This window comes from Lepisma saccharinum, chromosome 1 (genome assembly GCF_977018435.1).
Source record: "Lepisma saccharinum chromosome 1, izLepSacc3.1, whole genome shotgun sequence".
NCBI classification, from domain to species: Eukaryota; Metazoa; Arthropoda; class Insecta; order Zygentoma; family Lepismatidae; genus Lepisma; species Lepisma saccharinum.
In genome coordinates this window covers 184,732,959-184,751,062 of record NC_139229.1, presented here as the reverse complement: position 1 = coordinate 184,751,062, position 18,104 = coordinate 184,732,959, and the positions used below count along the sequence as shown (strand labels likewise).

The 18,104-nt window shown below is 38.4% G+C and overlaps 1 protein-coding gene across 1 annotated transcript in view; it reads left to right on the top strand.

The window, feature by feature from the left end:
- The first annotated feature begins 8,899 nt into the window (after positions 1 to 8,899).
- The window catches only part of LOC146005049 (uncharacterized), a 107,836-nt gene continuing 98,631 nt past the window's right edge, over positions 8,900 to 18,104 (top strand). The window contains exon 1 of the mRNA XM_083144196.1: positions 8,900 to 8,959. The gene's annotated coding sequence lies outside the window, so the exon portion shown is untranslated. The remainder of the gene's footprint in view (positions 8,960 to 18,104) is intronic.

Genomic DNA, 18,104 nt, shown 5'->3' with positions numbered 1-18,104 from the left:
TGCCCCTAATTGAGCTAGAGTGAAAGCGATTGCAGATTCGGAATCTGCATGTGATCGTAGTCCCCTCCCCCTTTCATAAACCCAAATAAAAGGTCTTGACGTGCAAATTTAAAATCTCCATATCTCCGTTCCTAATTGAGCTAGGAGGATGGTTGATAGCTCGTTGGACTCGGAATGAAGTCCTCTTTCCGATTTTATAATACAAAATGGGGGTTTCCATTTAAAATTTCACAGCTGCCCCCGCCCCATCCCCAGGGGGCGTGGGTGGGGAATCAAGTGTGATATCATTGAATATATTTCTTTTACTTATTCAACACGTATTTTTTCGTTTTCCGGTTCGATGTGTATTTATCGTTTTATGTGACCGTTCCGGGACATTTGGACCACCCGGTATATATATATACACTATGTATACTAGCTTTATTTACTTCTGATATATCAATGGTTATTCATGTAGGCCTAACGACTGTTGACTTGCGGTTGGTTGAGTGCCATTGACAGACACTTTGTTTCCCTTCGTCAGTTTTATCCATCCTCATCGTCGTGAATAGCGAAAAGTGACATAAAAGCGACGAAAAATATGAAAAGTAGGAGGCATTTAAACTACTCCGTAGCACAATAGGTCTTTCAGGTCACAGATTGTCCAGTAGCTCAAAATAAAGTAAAATGTTACCCCAAAAAATGCTGTTTCAGGTGACAACATTCCCTTGAAACGAACAATATGCTGAAATTTTACTTTTCGCAGCAATTCCCCAAGGAAGGTGTGCTATACATAATCCACAAGACTTTTTTAGTTTAGTTCCAGAGCGACGGATATTACTTATTTGTAACAACATGCAATGGAATGAATGTTCTAGTTCGTTTATTGTAACTCTGTGACAAAACCGTCAGTAGTGATTATCCGCTCCTGTAGAAGAAATGCTTGCAAATTGCTAACAACTATCTTTCCTGGCACTGGGACGCAATTTGTAATGTTTATTGTAATTGTAGGTCACTAAACTCCACGAGGAACATTTGAATACACATGGCGAGCTACCAAGCACATGAGTGGTGTTGAGCTTTTTATAATTTCTTGATCCATACATATCTTTAAGATGTAATGAAATAGTTATTTTTAATAGACAGGTGAACGGGCAATAATTGCAAGATCTTTACATTTACTAGTTTCTGAGATATCGACAAATCACTTTAGATTGATTGTTGTCTCTCATGGACACATAGGTTGATCGAGTTAATTATTTTACCAGGGCTACTATTTCGTAGCTGTATCAGTCTTATCAAGAATTATCTTCATAATAATTTGTATTCATGTCCAGATATTATTTGAATAATTAAATCGAGAAGACTTAAATGGACAGGCCATATGGCACGAATGGGAGAGGAAAGAAGAGTTTACAGGATTCTTGTTGAGAAACCTGATGGTAGTCCAATACGAAGATGAAGGGATAACGTTGAGATGCACCTATAGGAAATCTGTAAGGATGGAAAAAATTGGATTGATCTTGCCCAAGATGGGGACAGATGGAAGGCTTGTGTTGCTGCAGCCATAAACCTTCTGGTTTAAGGAGGCTACAGAGTTAGTTAGTTAGTATTGGTAGTTACAGAGATACAGATACAGACGAACGGACATGACCTGCGCGTCTGCAAGCGTGTAGCCAGCCGTTCAACAGCCACTGAAAATACCTCCACCAGCTACCAGTAACTCGCATCGATGCTTAGGCGATCCCTGTGTTAATGGAACGTTTTGATTCTCTCATTTCTCATTCGAAACCCGGTTATATTGATTATTGCCCACGGAACATACCCTAACAGAAATGGTATTCCGTTTGATGCTCTTACGTGGAAGCATATCGATGTTGACATTACATTGTTGACATGTCAACATTCAGTTGATTATTGCATTTTCTGACAACTTTGCGATTTCCGTTCCAGATTCAGTTGTAACTGTCGTTTGCACAAATTTAACCCACGGCAAAATGTGTTATTTGAACGTCGGCTTCCTCCTGCTTCCGTTCACTGAAGCTTTTGGAAATTCCCGATTAGGAATCTTTTTTTCTTCCTCTAGTCTCCACTTTTCTGTCACCCGTTCGATTTCTCTCCAATTTCTTTTGCGGTTATTCAATCTCGCTCTACTTCCTCTCCCGCACATTTCATTCCGTTTCAGTTTCCGGTTCAAATTTTCCGCGGTCTCCGTCAGATTTCCATTTCCATCCGTTTTCATTGGAAGGTCTTTGCGAGGCAAATCGTGCGATAATTGGTTACTTTAAAACCGATGGGGTACAGAATTAATTCTCTCGTTATAAGCACGTTTGAACGGCTTATCATTCCTTAAATCATTCTGAAGTTCCCCTTACTGTGAAACACAAGGATCGTTTGTCTACTTTCAATATCAAACGTTTTGTGCACCCTACAGAATTTTGATTGTGAAATCACTTGTAATACTCTGATTTAACAACATACTTATGGATTTTTTTATCTATTAGATTTCCTGAGATATACATTTTTGAGGGGTGTAAGGGGTGAACCTTCCACGTAGTCGTACACCCAATTGTCAGGTCTCCCCGATGACGCAGTGGTAGCTTCGTCGCCTTGTAATCAAGGGGTCCCGGGTTCGATACCCGGTGGAGGCACATGGTGGTTCGGATCCAACTTTAAACTGTAGATCCAGTCCCGATTAGCCTTACTGTGCATAAAGTGGACTTAAAACACCAAATCAATCAATCAATCAATCAATCAATCAATCAATCATACACCCAATTGTCAACCTCACTTCCACGTAGTACACCATGGACTGCATTTTGCAGACTGACGAGGCTCTGGCGTCTGGTCCTATGACCAGTATAATTCTGTGCGTTGTCCTGTTTTTTGTCTTTATGTGTGCCGAGTGCCCCTTTACAGCCTCAGCTTTTAACCGAAGTCAGAATATTTTAATATTTTAGTTACACGGCAATAAAGTTATGTTCTTGTAGTTACGGTAAGGGGCAAGACCCCGCATCATGTGACGGTTGCTAACGCACCCAAACTTTTAAATTCAAATTAAAAAATTCAAATATACATTTTTGAACCACATTAAACATAACCATCTTATCCCTGAGCAACACTTTTTTGGGATATTTCATATGGGTCACTATTTATATTCTTTAGACAAATTACTGGAGATACACAACGGTGAGTGTCGTTTTCAATAGAAATGAAATTCAATAATTGTTTATGTTAACAAATACATGTAGATTACTAGGAGGGCGGGCTGAAAAGTAATGCCTCCTATGTTCTTGACGGTGTAAAGACATTTTGGATTTTGAGCAACCATGCATTGTACTCTTCAGACATTCCCCCTTCTTCATTCCAAGTTTCAAACTTCTATCACCAGGGGTTGCTGAACTAGAGCGAGGAAAATGGCAGCATGTAACCATACTATGTCGGTGAACCTGAAACTGCGGGTGGTGACCGAGTTTCTAACTGCAGAAAATATGTCCCCCAATTAACATTCATCAGAGAATGAGGGCTTTTTATTGAAATGAATGTGTAACGTCAGCAGTGTATGATGTTGGGCTGTTCATGCTCACAATGAAAACCCCTGCTGAGGAACTCTCAACTCTCAAGAAGTTCTTTGTCACACACAGCAACCCATGGTGATAGAAGTTTGAAACTTGGAATGGATAAGGGGGAAAGTCTGAAGAGTACAATGCATGGTTGCTCAAAATCTAAAATGTCTTTACACCGTCAAAAAAAGGAGGCATTACTTTTCAGCCCGCCCTCGTATTTATACTGTATATCTATATTGTTTATGTAGATGTGTGTACGTTTATAGAAGTTATATAGGAACGTACGATCCTAAGCGACTATACCGCAGTATTTTTGAGTTGCTCTAACGATTAACTTTGCACGCTTATTATGTGTATCGCCATAGCAAATGTATCTATGAAGAGTACGGGAACCTTTTTTCTTTTTCACGACAAATCATTTTGTATGTGTATGTGAATGTTTTGTTCGTTATGGGCTAGTTTGGATGCTACAAACCCTCGAAAAACAGCATTTTCTATCCTGTATATTTACAGACATGAAGCACATATGAATGGTTGCCACTGTCATGTTGTTTTCTGTCGGTTAATATTCTAAAAGCGATAATATACTACGGAGACAGCTTCATGCTATGCTAGCAGAGATGTCGACAGAATGAAGTAGCTGTATTTAACCCTTCCTCCTTAAATCTTGCATATATCACTATCAATACATTATGTTGCGCCTCCTATTTTATTCTTTTGTATTAGATTAGGGTTTTGTACATTTTGTCTAGAAGTATTCACATTCCATAGGTTGGCCATTGCTCCGATTGGCCAAATAGGCTGCCAGTAACATCTGAAACATTTCCCGTTTTCCAACAGAGGAAATAAATGCCGTTGGCTTCGGCAAATTTGAGGCGCATGGCTGCATATATACATAGAAAATCCCGTTGTCGAGAGCTCGTATCGTTGATTTGAGGTCTTCACCAGCAATACATAACTAAGAAAAGTTGTTCGTCGTGATTTTCAATTCACGCTGTGTAAGATGTCGATTTTGTACGACGACGTCCTATATGTATGTATGTATGTATGTATGTATGTGGTATGTGTGTGTGTGTGTGTGTGTGTGTGTGTGTGTGTTACGTCAGTATCTATTTTCAGTTCACATACAAAATAGTTTACATAACATTAATCTAGTACCTGATAGCCCTTTCGAGTTCTTCATTTTTTGCAATTTTTGGCTAATCACAAAGCGTGCGGAAGGGACATTTACAAAGAAGCACTTATGTCCAGATCGGGACTCGAACCCAGAACCTACGGTGAAGAAACTGTGAGCTGACCACCCAACGTGTTCGGCCTTGGTGGCTGCTACGTAGGTCTCTTGAGTACATCAGATTTTATCCTTCTACTTCTGATAGTTGCTAAAATGTCGCAGCGCCCGTGCGAGCGGTTACCATTGTTTGATTGAGCTATGTAACATCGCTTATTTGTGCAGTTAGGTTCACCGTGACGGCGAAAGTGAGCGGTTGAAGGTTGGAAAGGAAGTCACAAGGAATCATCCTAGAATTCGCCGGAAGCCGTTGACTGGAAACAATGAGTAAACTATAATCCGATTTGAACCCGTGACCTTGAGTACTAGTTACTCATGCTTTTACCATTAGTGACCTAAAAGCATCAGCTTGAGCATCATCTTTTTATCCCAGTTCTCCTTCGTAGACTTCCCCGAAAGCGTGGTGTTAACGCTGTCAACTTGTAATCATCAAGTAGTCCCGGGTTAGATACCCGGTGGACGCACACTGGTTCGGATCCCAATTTAAACTGTAGACCCAGACCCGATTAGCGTATCTGTGCATAAAGTGAACTTCAAGCAATAATTCAATTTTCAAACATATAATCATGTGGTCCCGGGTACGATCCCCAATGGAAGCACATTTCACAGTGGTTTAAACTGTAGTTCCTGACCCGTTTAGCCTAACCGAGTATAAAATATACTTAAAACAAAGTTCTGCGTGGTGGGTCATTCCATGACAAACCATCCAATGGTGGTTGCATGACCATTTTAGAAAAAAATCATTTTTAATACATAAGTTTGTACATGTTTCTAGATATCAAAACCAATGTTCAAAAAAAAATATTGTCTTTAGTTCTCCTGGGACAGCCATTTTTTCAACATGGCGCATGGATTTTTTTTGCTGATTTAGCACTTATCAGAAACCTTGTATCTCAAAAACCAGTAGAGCTAGAGACCTGAAACAAAATTCATTATGTAGTTAATGAAGTATACTTTCAATTATATTCAAGTATGTTTTGCTTGAAATTGCATCGTAAGTACGAAAATTATGGTGGAAAATGGGGTAACAATAGTTAAAAAATTGCATTTTTAAGCCCGATTTTTTTAATGAAGGGGCTTAGTCTAAGGCTTGATTTTTTTTCATGTGTAGACCTACCTGCAGGGTGTCTGTAAATAAAATGTCAGTGCTTAGAAATGCACCCCTTTTTTACAGCAAGGGTTCAAACATGGCCGTTCGTTGAATTTTGACAGTTTTCGGGGTTAAATATCTCAGATGGGTCCCCTTTAAAAATTCTGAAATTTGGCACATAGGAAGCCCTTCATGAACCTAACTCACAGTAAAAATCTCAACTTTTAGATTCAACTCGTTTTTGTCAATATGAGGTAACTTATGTCACCTAATTTCTGACGTTGCAAAGTAAGGTTAAACTACATTCCATACTTAGAATAATGAAGTCTTTTCTTTTTCTTTCTAAATTTGGGTTAAATAAAGGCTCAGAAAATATAGTAACATAAGGTTTTAATACTTGACTTACCAGAAATTGAAATTACAAGGTATGACAATTGAAAATCTGCGAAATCTCATTGCAAAAGGTTTGATTTATTAGGTACCCACAACCAGTTGGTGTTGTCAGCTCCAAAACTGAGCTTCCCCCATATTTTTATCAATGTAGCAGTACATACAGCTTAAGATAGGCAGTGGCATGCCCAGGAATTTCGAAAGGGAGGGGGGTTACATATACTTTTTTTAGAATACAGCCCTGTTTTTGCCACATTATCCTGCCTTTGACGTAATTGTTTATGGAATACTAGGCCAAAGGTATTGGGTTATGACCCCCACAAACCCCTCCTTGGGCACTCCACTGAAAGTAGGCTATTTATTTTGAAGTGTCAAAGCTGGTAGAATATATTATCTTTTGTTTTCTTTATTGTCCACTTTTTTCTTCTTCCAAGAGGATATATTTGTCGAAATATATGTGAGTCATGCACAGCAGAAGATTCAGAGACATGTTTTGATAGGATGTGAGACAAGCCTGGAATTGATCTGTGCATGTACAATCTCTGCTGTCATTCTTCCTTTGCCTAATGTGCTGAGAGTAGTGACTTGTGAATGTTCGTTATCTGTGACAGGAAATGGAGTGTTCTGTAATATTTTTAACTGGAGAGGACTGTCATAAATACCCTTTTGGTAAGGTTCCCAAAGACCTAACTAATCTTAACAAAGTCAATGAAAATGATAACACTTCTTAGGTGAAGACTACAGGTGTACCGCTTAGAGGCAATATGCAAATAAAATTAAATATAGCTTTTTATATGGTATAGAATGTTGTGATCTTCAGAAGTACCTCTTAAAGAAAAGGTTAAGTAAGGTAAGGTAAAAGAAAGTGTCAAGAAAGCCTTATACCAGTTATGCCTGATATGCCTGATATGTTGGAGTAAAAGTTTCATATGTGGAGAAAGTGACTCACTTAAATGCCAGAATTGAAATCATGTCTTTCTGCCAAGCCAAGGAAAACTAAAGGAAATGCATGAAGACTGTTCTGGTTTTTATGCATCTCCTGTTTCAAAACTGAGGAGTCTGATTGCAGAAAAACAATAAAGTGATCTTGCTCGAAAAACTATTCACATCCTACAAGGAGTGCAAAGGAAACTGGAAAGTTGCTTTTCACTAAGTATTAAAACTGAAGAAAAGGAAAGCAAGTGTGACAATCCTTTACATGGCCAGTACAATCATATAATTGAAATTATAAGAAGAAAAATGTAAATGAGCAAGAAACTAATGTTGAAAAGGTCAGAATCATCAGTTTGATTGCTATCACTTGGTCAAGAAAAAATATGTGATGAACTGAAGGTTTCTGATAATTTATTTAGAAACTTAGTGAAAGAACAAAGAATCCTGCCTGATTTAACAAAGAGAATGAATAGGAAACTGGAGCTGACAACACCAACTGGTCATGGGTACCTAATAAATCAAACCTTTTGCAATGAGATTTCTCAGATTTTCAATTGTCATACCTTGTAATTTCAATTTCTGGTAAGTCAAGTATTAAAACCTTATGTTACTATATTTTCTGAGCCTTTATTTAACCCAAATTTAAAAAGAAAAAGAAAAGACTTCATTATTCTAAGTATGAAATGTAGTTTAACCTTACTTTGCAACGTCAGAAATTAGGTGACATAAGTTACCTCATATTGACAAAAACGAGTTGAATCTAAAAGTTGAGATTTTTACTGTGAGTTAGGTTCATGAAGGGCTTCCTATGTGCCAAATTTCAGAATTTTTAAAGGGGACCCATCTGAGATATTTAACCCCGAAAACTGTCAAAATTCAATGAACGGCCATGTTTGAACCCTTGCTGTAAAAAAGGGGTGCATTTCTAAGCACTGACATTTTATTTACAGACACCCTGCAGGTAGGTCTACACATGAAAAAAAATCAAGCCTTAGACTAAGCCCCTTCATTAAAAAAATCGGGCTTAAAATTGCAATTTTTTAACTATTGTTACCCCATTTTCCACCATAATTTTCGTACTTACGATGCAATTTCAAGCAAAACATACCTGAATATCATAGGAAGTATACTTCATTAGCTACATAATGAATTTTGTTTCAGGTCTCTAGCTCTACTGGTTTTTGAGATACAAGGTTTCTGAAAAGTGCTAAATCAGCAAAAAAAATCCATGCGCCATGTTGGAAAAATGGCTGCCCCAGGAGAACTAAAGATAATATTTTTTTTTTGAACATTGGTTTTGATATCTAGAAACATGTACAAACTTATGTACTAAAAATGAAATTTTTCTAAAATGGTCATGCAACCATTTTTTAAAAAAATTGGTTGATTTGACATGGAATGACCCTGGTGGCAATTTGGTAGTCTTCTCATTAACGACATGGCTTGGAAATTCTGAACGGTTGAAACTGAGTCGGAGGAACTTCTATTGGTTTCCACCAAAGTTTCTTCCGTGTTTGCTTCCAAACCTGCAAGCATTGATTTATCGAACGTTCTCCCTGGCAAGTTCCTTCCCTGTACTGCGGGTTGGCCACACTGCGTTTGACGGAAGGTAGCTTTTATGGGAGTCTCTTACCCGTCAGTAAGCTGTGAGTTGCTGGAGGAACCGAAACACGGACTCCTTCAATGGCAGCAGCGTTCATTCAGCAGTTGCAGGTGAGTCCCCAATCACGTGGTCATTTGGTCTTCCTCCTGTGTTATTTAGCTCGCATCCCTTCCTCTCTCTTTGTGTGAATTAGCAACCTGGAATGTGAAATTCGAGCTGAATCGTCAGCACCTGAGAGGGAATGCCCGGCAAGAGATACACGTGATTTCAGCAATTGTCAATGCGAGGATTCTCATATTCGTTCGTCACCTTTATACAGGGTGTTCCAGTATGGGACTGGTTTAACGATTCTGATTTTGCACGCCGAAGGGAAGTTTCAGTCATGAATTCTTTTTTTGGGTTTCTTAAGGTTGTCCAAGAATTTGTGTGCGTTGTGCGCACTCTTCTTTTTAAATGCATTTCCCACAATATTAGGTTAATTTATGTGTCTAATTATTCCGACCTCCGTAGCGGAGTGGTTAGCACAGCGCGCTACGACGCCAGGGATCCAGGCTTCGTATCTCGGCCTGGGCATGGATGTTCTTTGAGAGCCCTTCTTCATCACTTTCATCATATCTGCCAAAGGTGGCAGAAAAGCGATGCTAAATAACAAAACTCAAATCAAATCAAATGTGTCTGATTATATATCAAGTAATAGCTGAGTTGATGCCAATATCGATTCTCCCGATATCTGTGGCATCGAAAAGGGGATATATCGATTCGAATTCGATCACTGATGCGTTTTCATAATTGTCGTATCCTGAAAGGTGTACAAAATTCCGACTGACAATTACCCTGAGTCCAAATATATTCTGGAGATTGTGCAAAATGTCTTGAGTGATCATTAAATTTTGTCGCAAAATGAATCAATGGATGCTTCTATGCAAAGCTGTGGTAGATTGATTATAACATTTAATACTTACACTGAACATTTTGAACAATTTGAACTACCAGTTATCAGTATTGGCAAAAGTATATATTCAGGACAAGGACAGTAGTAAGTAAGTGAGTTAATTATGTCGCGTAACAGAGTTACACTACTCTGATAATTACATGATTATAGATCTAATCTAAAAGATTAGGCGGTAGGTATTTATCGTCATGCAGGTCTAATATTTGCGTACGCCTGCGAGTAATACTATTTGTAATGCGATATAAGACAGCTTTGGAGCACAATTGCAGCCAGGGGTCCCTGGTTTGAAACCCGGCCTGGGCATGGGTGTACTTTGTGAGTGTCCCTTCGTCAATTTCATCATATCATCACCCATCCTCATCGTCACGATTATCCGAAAAAAAGGTGGCAGAAAGGAACGTAAAATCAAGCAAATCAACCAATCGATCAACGAGAGCTTTAGAACAAGTCAACCTCAATTCCACGTAGTACACCCCGGTACAATAATGCAGGCAAAAGAGGCTCTGGCGCCTGGACCTTGTGCCAGTACAATCCTCTGTAGAACTTGTGTTGTTTTGTACATATACGTGTGTGATTATCCATTCGTCCACATCATCTTATCACTAGACCTCGGATTTTTATGTTCTAAAAAGTGTGCTTTTAGGTTCCTAAAATAGGCTCTAAAAATCAGAACATAGGTTCTAAAAATCCTAAAATAGGTTCTAAAAATCCTAAAATAGGTTCTAAAAATCCTAAAATAGGTTCTAAAAACCTTAAATTAGGTTCTAAAAACCTTAAATTAGGCTCGAAAAATCCTAAAAAAGGATGTAAAAAGACTTAATTTGGTACAAAATTCCTGAAAAATACTGATTAGATACAATCGTTAAAAACAAAATTTCACAAGAACCGTAATAACCAAATATTAATTTTCTAAACAAATTTTCGTTTCTTTATATCATTTTCAAAATTATCTACAAATTATTATAATGCTGCACTTGTGCTGTTAGAAAAAGTTACTTGTTGATATGAAAAATGAATTACGTATAATTTGCTGCACAACATCAGGGTGGCTACTCACTTGGAATTCCTTGAATTCCGGGAATTACACATGAATTATTGGCGCTGGAAATTATGCGTGAATTATTGGCACCGGAAATTATGCGTAAATTATTGCCTCTTGAAATTAATCATGAATTTTGACAAGACATGAAATAAGGTACAAGCGGATGTTTTCTCTATCCCATTTTTTCTTCGTAGACGTGAAAAATTGCAACTATTATTAATCCACATCCCATTAAATTTATACATATTTATAAATACCCTGAGGCAAGTTTCTCTCAGTTTAGCTTTTATTTCATTCATTTCTTGAGGATGAAAAAGAAAGCTACACAGAAAATAAAACAAAATTTTCTCAATCCGTTTACTTTGTTAGTGTATTTTTCGGAACATTCTATCTCACAAACGGCAGATTATTACAAAATAATATATCTTGAAGTTGATTAGGTAAATTGTTTGGTACATTGGAATCATACAAATCCTTTATATTGTTAATTTTTTTGTGTGTGGAAAGCAGGGTGAGAATCGGTAATACGGAAGGTTGGAATAGCGAAAACATCTGCTTGTATCCTTGAATTTTTCGAAAGTTCACCTTGAAAATCAGGAACTATACTTGAATTTTATCATGGTCCTAGTGACCACCATGAATATTTTTGCTTTATCCACACTCAAACTCCACCTTTTGTCTGTGAGGATCATTTCATGTGCTGAAAATTATCTTTCAACAGAAACATAGCCAGTAGTGCTAATTCGAATGCTGAAATATTACTTCGCAAAGCGTGAATGCCGAAAAGGACCAAAAGCAAGCAAGCAAGGCCACACAGATCAGAAGTTTGCACATGGGACTGTGCAGGCAGTAGAGACGATTGGGTGCCAAAACTGAGAATGGGGAGGAGGAGGAGGGGGCAAGGACAGTTTACTTTATCTTAGTAGGCAAGGCTTAGCATTAAGAGTCTATAGTGCAGGGGCAAAAAGTAGGGGGGAACTGTCCCCTTTCGCCGCCACTGTCTGCAGGTAACAGTTACGTCAGACATCTTTATTTTGTTTAAAGCTTTGATAAACATCATATACTTGGAGGGAGGGAAATCGACAGAAAACATGTTTAAAACACGCCAGTCATTGAATTATTTCGCCACCAAACCTAGTAAATACCTCTGTGAGATATAAAAATCCTGTAAAACCTAAAAAAAAATATAAAAACCTAAAAGAAAAGGTTTAATTTAGGCACATAAACCTAAAATAGGTTCTAACAAGCAAAATAGGTTATTTTAGGCACTATGAAACATAGTCAGTTGTTTCGTTTTTTTCTATGAAACGCCGATATAACTTGTTATTTCTTATTTACCTGTAAAGGAAAAAATAGGTTAAAAACCTAAAATCCGAGATCTACTCATCACCATTCATTCTCATCTTTGCGATTAGCCAGAAGTGGGAGAAAAGCTAAGTAAAATAAAGCTAATCAATCAGCAAGTTCGGACTTGACATCAGGGTAGTATTTGTAGGGGGGATGGGGGGATTTCCTTCCTCTACGTACCTGTGTCCCCCTCTGCTTGATAAATTTTATCCATGGGGGATATATCATATGGCATAAAATCATTATCTCATGCTGTCCCTAGACAGTCAGTAAAATCCCCCCCCCCCCCAACTGGAAATTTCTTAATTACCACACTGCTTGACATCATACATTCATGTTACCAATGGATCAGATAACATGAAAATATACGTCAAAATACACATCGTATAAAATTCTATTTCCCCTCTACTTACTTTTATAATTGTTAAACCCTTCTGCAACTTGTTAGAGTTATATTAATTGAAGCCCGGGTTTCTACAGTAATTTTTACCGACAGGTCAACTTTGAAGCCAAATTAATATTTTTGGACAGTTACAATGGGCTCTCAAAGTTGCATCAGCAGTCTATCTGCAAACAATATTATAATTTGGCAAGTAATCAGTGTACAGTGTACGACAAATTGTCCATTTCCGTGTTCATTACCTCTGTTTTTCACAATGTGATATTCTGGAATTAAACAAAAGCATCAACAAATGGACGACAGCCTCTGGTCCATCATAACTACAATTCACTCCTTAAAAACCCTTGGAATGCAGAAGGAAAATGAACTAAAATAGCAGTGAACAGGATGTTTGAAATGGAAACCTACGATAAACATAAAGCAACAGTACGGAAGAATATGTGCTTTAGGAGCCAAAGGCGATAAACTGTCACATTTTATATCGCGTGTGAAGCACGAATCCCTGATTTACGCGGCGCAGGTTGTCAAGATGACGCCCTTTTCTGCACGCAGCTTAATGTTCATTTGCGAGTTTCTTTCAATAGATGGTTAACTCTGTGTGTCGTTTACGCACCCACAGATGACATCTCGAGCATCTACCGGTAGAGAAAAGGACAGAGGAGCAGAACTTTACAATCAAAACCCTACTCCATTACAATTCTTTTCATGCAGACCAATATTCGTAGCTATAGCCGTCAAATTGCTTACTGAAAGTATTTTTGGTTACTTTCCTCTGCATGCCTACCTCTTTAGATTGATCTCGACGGTAAAAATGAATGGGGGAACAAACAGAATAAAAAATGAATGCCTTACGCAAGATTCTAAACTAGGACTTTCATCTTTCTTAGCATAATAGCAATCCCGCCACACAGGCTGACAGTTGTTATATAAGATTTAGTGAATGTTTTCCGACTAGAAAGAATTAGCAAGGCACTTGTGCACTGAACAGATAATATTATTTTTATTTTCCTCCGCGAAATTACCCCTTCTATACTTAACACATTAAATATCTACTGTAAATTGAATTGTCCGTGTTAAATAAAACATACAGTTATTTTTTCTAATCCCTTCACAAATATTTCTCCAAACCAACCCTGTAAATTGGTTGCACATAGTGGTTCGGATCCCACTTTAAACTGTAGGTCCAGTCCTGATTTGCCTTACTGTCCACAAAGTGGACTTAAAACACCAACTCAATCAATCAATCAACTCTGTAAATAAAATCATGTTTATACAAGCGCTTCGCAAGTCTCAGGAACCTCTCATATCGAGGTTTTTTCTCCTTTACTTCTGAAACACAAATTGAAATAACACAATATATTACGGTGTTAACGCGGCACTTTGTGGAAGGTCCTTTAAAATGAAGAGAAGATATAATATCTACATATTAAGCGGGATTCGAACTCAATACTAAAATAATGAATACGTGTAATTTCTTTCGATCATGAATTATCATATCTTGATACATTATGTAGGACTGATTCTCATGAAATCTCTCGCATTAGGCAACTAAATAGTGGGTATACCGAAATCGGCCAGCTCAGTGGCCGAGAATCGTGGTGAAGTGGTCAGCGCTGTGCGCTACGATGCCAGGAGTCGTATGTTCGAATACCTTGTAAACATAGATGTTTGTGTTGTTGATATTGACAAACTATAGAGATAATCCATAAATGTAGTGAAATATAATTGCAAAATATTCGAGAAGTCGGTATAATCACTGATTTTATTTTTTTAAGAGAGTTTTTAAGTTTAAGTTCCGACTTTCGATTTCGCCACCGACGCCACTGGACACGGATGTTATAAGTGATTGTCCCCTCACCAATCAAAACTAATCGTCACTCATCCTCATCTTCGCGATTAGCCAAAAGTGGCAGAAAAATAGACTAAATAACAATAAATATATAAGGAATTAATCGTGGCATGTTTGTCCAACGTAATGCTTGGTGCAGAAATGTAACGAAATGTATCTTCTAGGAGCTGTAATGGACTTTTAGATTAAGTGCTGTTACATGATATTTTACTTTACAGTTTACAGTTGCTTTTAGAACTGGTATTCATCGGGTGATAAGTGGTCAGTCAGTACGTTGATTTTTATGTTGGTTATCGAGCCCGTTAAGTGGTTTACTTAAGAACTCGCCAGCGAAGGTTCCGGGTTCGAGTTCTACCAAGAACATGGGCTTTCATTAATTTTACCTAATCATGACCTCATCGATCCAGCCATCTTAAAAATACAGAAAATCGACGCATAATAAAAAAAAATACAAACTATACAATATATTTATAATACCAAAACAGAATTTGTAGAATTTTTTTTAACTTTTACTATGCTGCAAATGACATTGTATTTGTGTTAAATAATTATACATATGGGAAGATGTTAAATATCGGCACTGAAATCGGTTCAAAGAATTATCAGCGGATCCATCGGAATCTTTAGACTTGTTTAGTTCGATTACCATAGTCAAATATGATAAATTGTAAATTTAGAATACCTCTCTGGAGAACAATTACTAAGCAAGGCTCGGTCTAAAACAACTGCTCACAATCACGTAATAACGCGGGAATTCTGAAAACGAAAACTACGTTAACACATCGTATTATCGGCCTCCACGATGGCGCAGTTGTAGTGTCGTCACCTTGTAATCAAGGGGTACCGGGTTAGATACCTGGTGAAGGCACGAGTGCTTCGGATTCCACTTTAAAAAACTGTAGGCCCAGTCCCAATTAGCTTTAATGTGCATAAAGTGGACTTAAAACGCCAACTCAATCAAACATCGTACTATCATCGAGTTTTACTTCCAACTTCCGTGATGGAGTGGCTAGTACATCGCCCTACGAGGCCAGGGGACCCTGGTTCGAATCCCAGTCTGGGCATGGGTTCTTTGTGAGTATCTCCCATCAATTTCATCACGTCATCACTCATATTCACCTTCGCAATTAGCAGAAAGCGAAGTAGTGGTGGAAGAAAACGACGTAAAATAAACCAATTCAATCAAACAAGTTTTACTGCTTCAACCACTGACTACAAATAGGAGAAAGCACCCACGTCGGCCAATTACTTAGTGAATCAATGTTTCATCAGCTCAGCTGAAAGGGATAGAGAAAGCCGGCGACGCTATACGGCTACGGTGGAAAGTGATTCCAATTCAGCCACTGAACAAGATACTTCAATTAACTTTCCCCATTACCGATCCCTCTGTGGTAATTTATATCCTTAAACGGTATGCAACTCCGTTTATTCCTACGTAAGTATGTTTGCCCGACTGGGAAGATGCGTATTGTGTGTGCGCTAAACTAGGATAATATTTTTTTACGCTGGCTGTCCCGTAATTTATTAGTATCGTAAAACGCTGATACGACCACCGAAGGATTCATCCATTGCTCCAAAGTTTCCTTGTGCGAAGGGTCCATAAAAATGTTCCATTTTCCTCCGGTATCTTCGTCCTTTGGGATCGAAATTTCCAAATATGTTGGGGCACCAGTAAAATGAGAAATAGTTAGGTCGCCCTATAAGTTTATGAGCAGAAAGATAGGAAAATAACACTTTTATGTATTTTTGTATACTACAGGGTGTCGCTTATTGTATCTACCAATTTGAAATGGTAACCCTGCCAGAAAGCACGTGCGCACGTGTGGCATACCTACATCCGTGGAGAGTTGGGAGTGAGGCAATGGAGTCCAATAGTGTGACGTCACAGCAGACGACGCGCTGGGACTGAGTCTTCACAACGAGAGAACGTGTTTTCTTCCTATCCAATTCAATGCTATTTTCCTTCGGAAGGGGTAGCTTTAATTATTGTGACAGCAGTTATGAAACAAAATTATGATGTGCATCGTACATCAATGTAAAGATGAGATTTCGGAGAATACGTCTATATATAACATATACCTTACAGATGAAAATGTAAAGAATAAATGGAGTAGGAAATCGAGTAAAGCGAATGCTCCAAAAGAAATCTTAGCCAATGGGCGTCGTCGGTTCAATCGCCTGAGGCTGCTGGTTTCCACGGTTTCCCATCATCCATAGCGGCAGCGTGGCCGACTTCAGATCGGGTGAGCTTCGGGTCGGCTTCGGCTGTGCTCGGAAGTGGAATGTTTTGAAAATGCATGATTTTCTTACTCCGGTTATTCTTTACCTTATCCTCTGTAAGGTATGTGTGATATATAGTCGTATTCTCCGAAATCTCATCTTTACACTGATGTACGATACGCATCATAATTTTGTTTCATAACTGCTGTCACAATAATTAAAGTTACCCGTTCCGAAGGAAAATAGCATTGAATTGGATAGGAAGAAAACACGTTTTCTCGTTGTGAAGACTCAGTTCCAGCTCGTCGCCTGCTTGCGACGTCACCACTAATGGACTTCATTAGTATAACATGGAGCGTTGGCCGGTGCAGACACGGATTGCAGCAATAGAAGCCTTCCTCCAAAGAGGCACCGGGCACTGCGGCAGAACAATGAAGATCGCCATGCACCTGTTCCAGAGACACGCAACATTCAGAGGTGGACTAGACTGTGGAGAGGCACGGGTAATGTTGTTAACCGTCAGTCGCCATGAAATACGTGCTGTTCTGCAGAACATGTTGAGGCGCGCGGCATGAAAACCTTCCCGCATCGCCTCGAACAGTGCATCCAAGCAGAAGGAAGACATTTAGAGGACACTATTTTCAAGGTGCACTAATGTTTCTATTGCTCATATTATACACTGTATTAAATGGCCATGTGTATAATTTTATTTCATAACCATACAAAGTTACTACAAGCACTCACCGTCTTTCTGTTGTCATTTGAAGTTGGTAGATACAATTTGCGATATAATCTCTAACATATTGCTAGCATTGTTAACATATGTTTTATTTAAACGCCTTTCTGCAATTATTTGCTGATTGCGACGATGGAAATGGGATGAACGGAAATCACACGCAGAGGGCCAGAATATAGAACAGGCACCAGAGACTCGTTGACCTTGTACTATGTAAAAGAGAGTGCCAAATAGGCGGCAAAAAAATATTTTTTGCATGTACAAATTCCTTTTTGGTAGCTCACTCGAATATTATGGTGACCCTTATAAGAATATTACCTTGAAATTTTCTTGAAATTAGAAGACCTATCCAACAGGGGCTTACTTCCCATTAGGAGTCACGGAGAATTTTCAAAATGCCACCATTCGACTCTCCGTTTGGATTTTCAGGCGATCATGTATAAGGTGATTACTATTTCTTCTCTGTTTATAAAATAGGCGCCCATTCGAAAATCGTTGACCAAAACTAAAAATGTTTTGTATAAAAGTTGTTTGAAATTATGCGACCTATCCAACTAGTCGCCATTCGGATCCTTTACCATTTGAAGTTTTTTAGGAACCACGTACTTTCAAAATACCACCACTAAACTCTCCCCATATGTTTTCGTGAAAGGAAGTTGATAGTTTGTGAATTTTTTGCCAGTTTCGAAACACTATTAGCTTCTTGCTA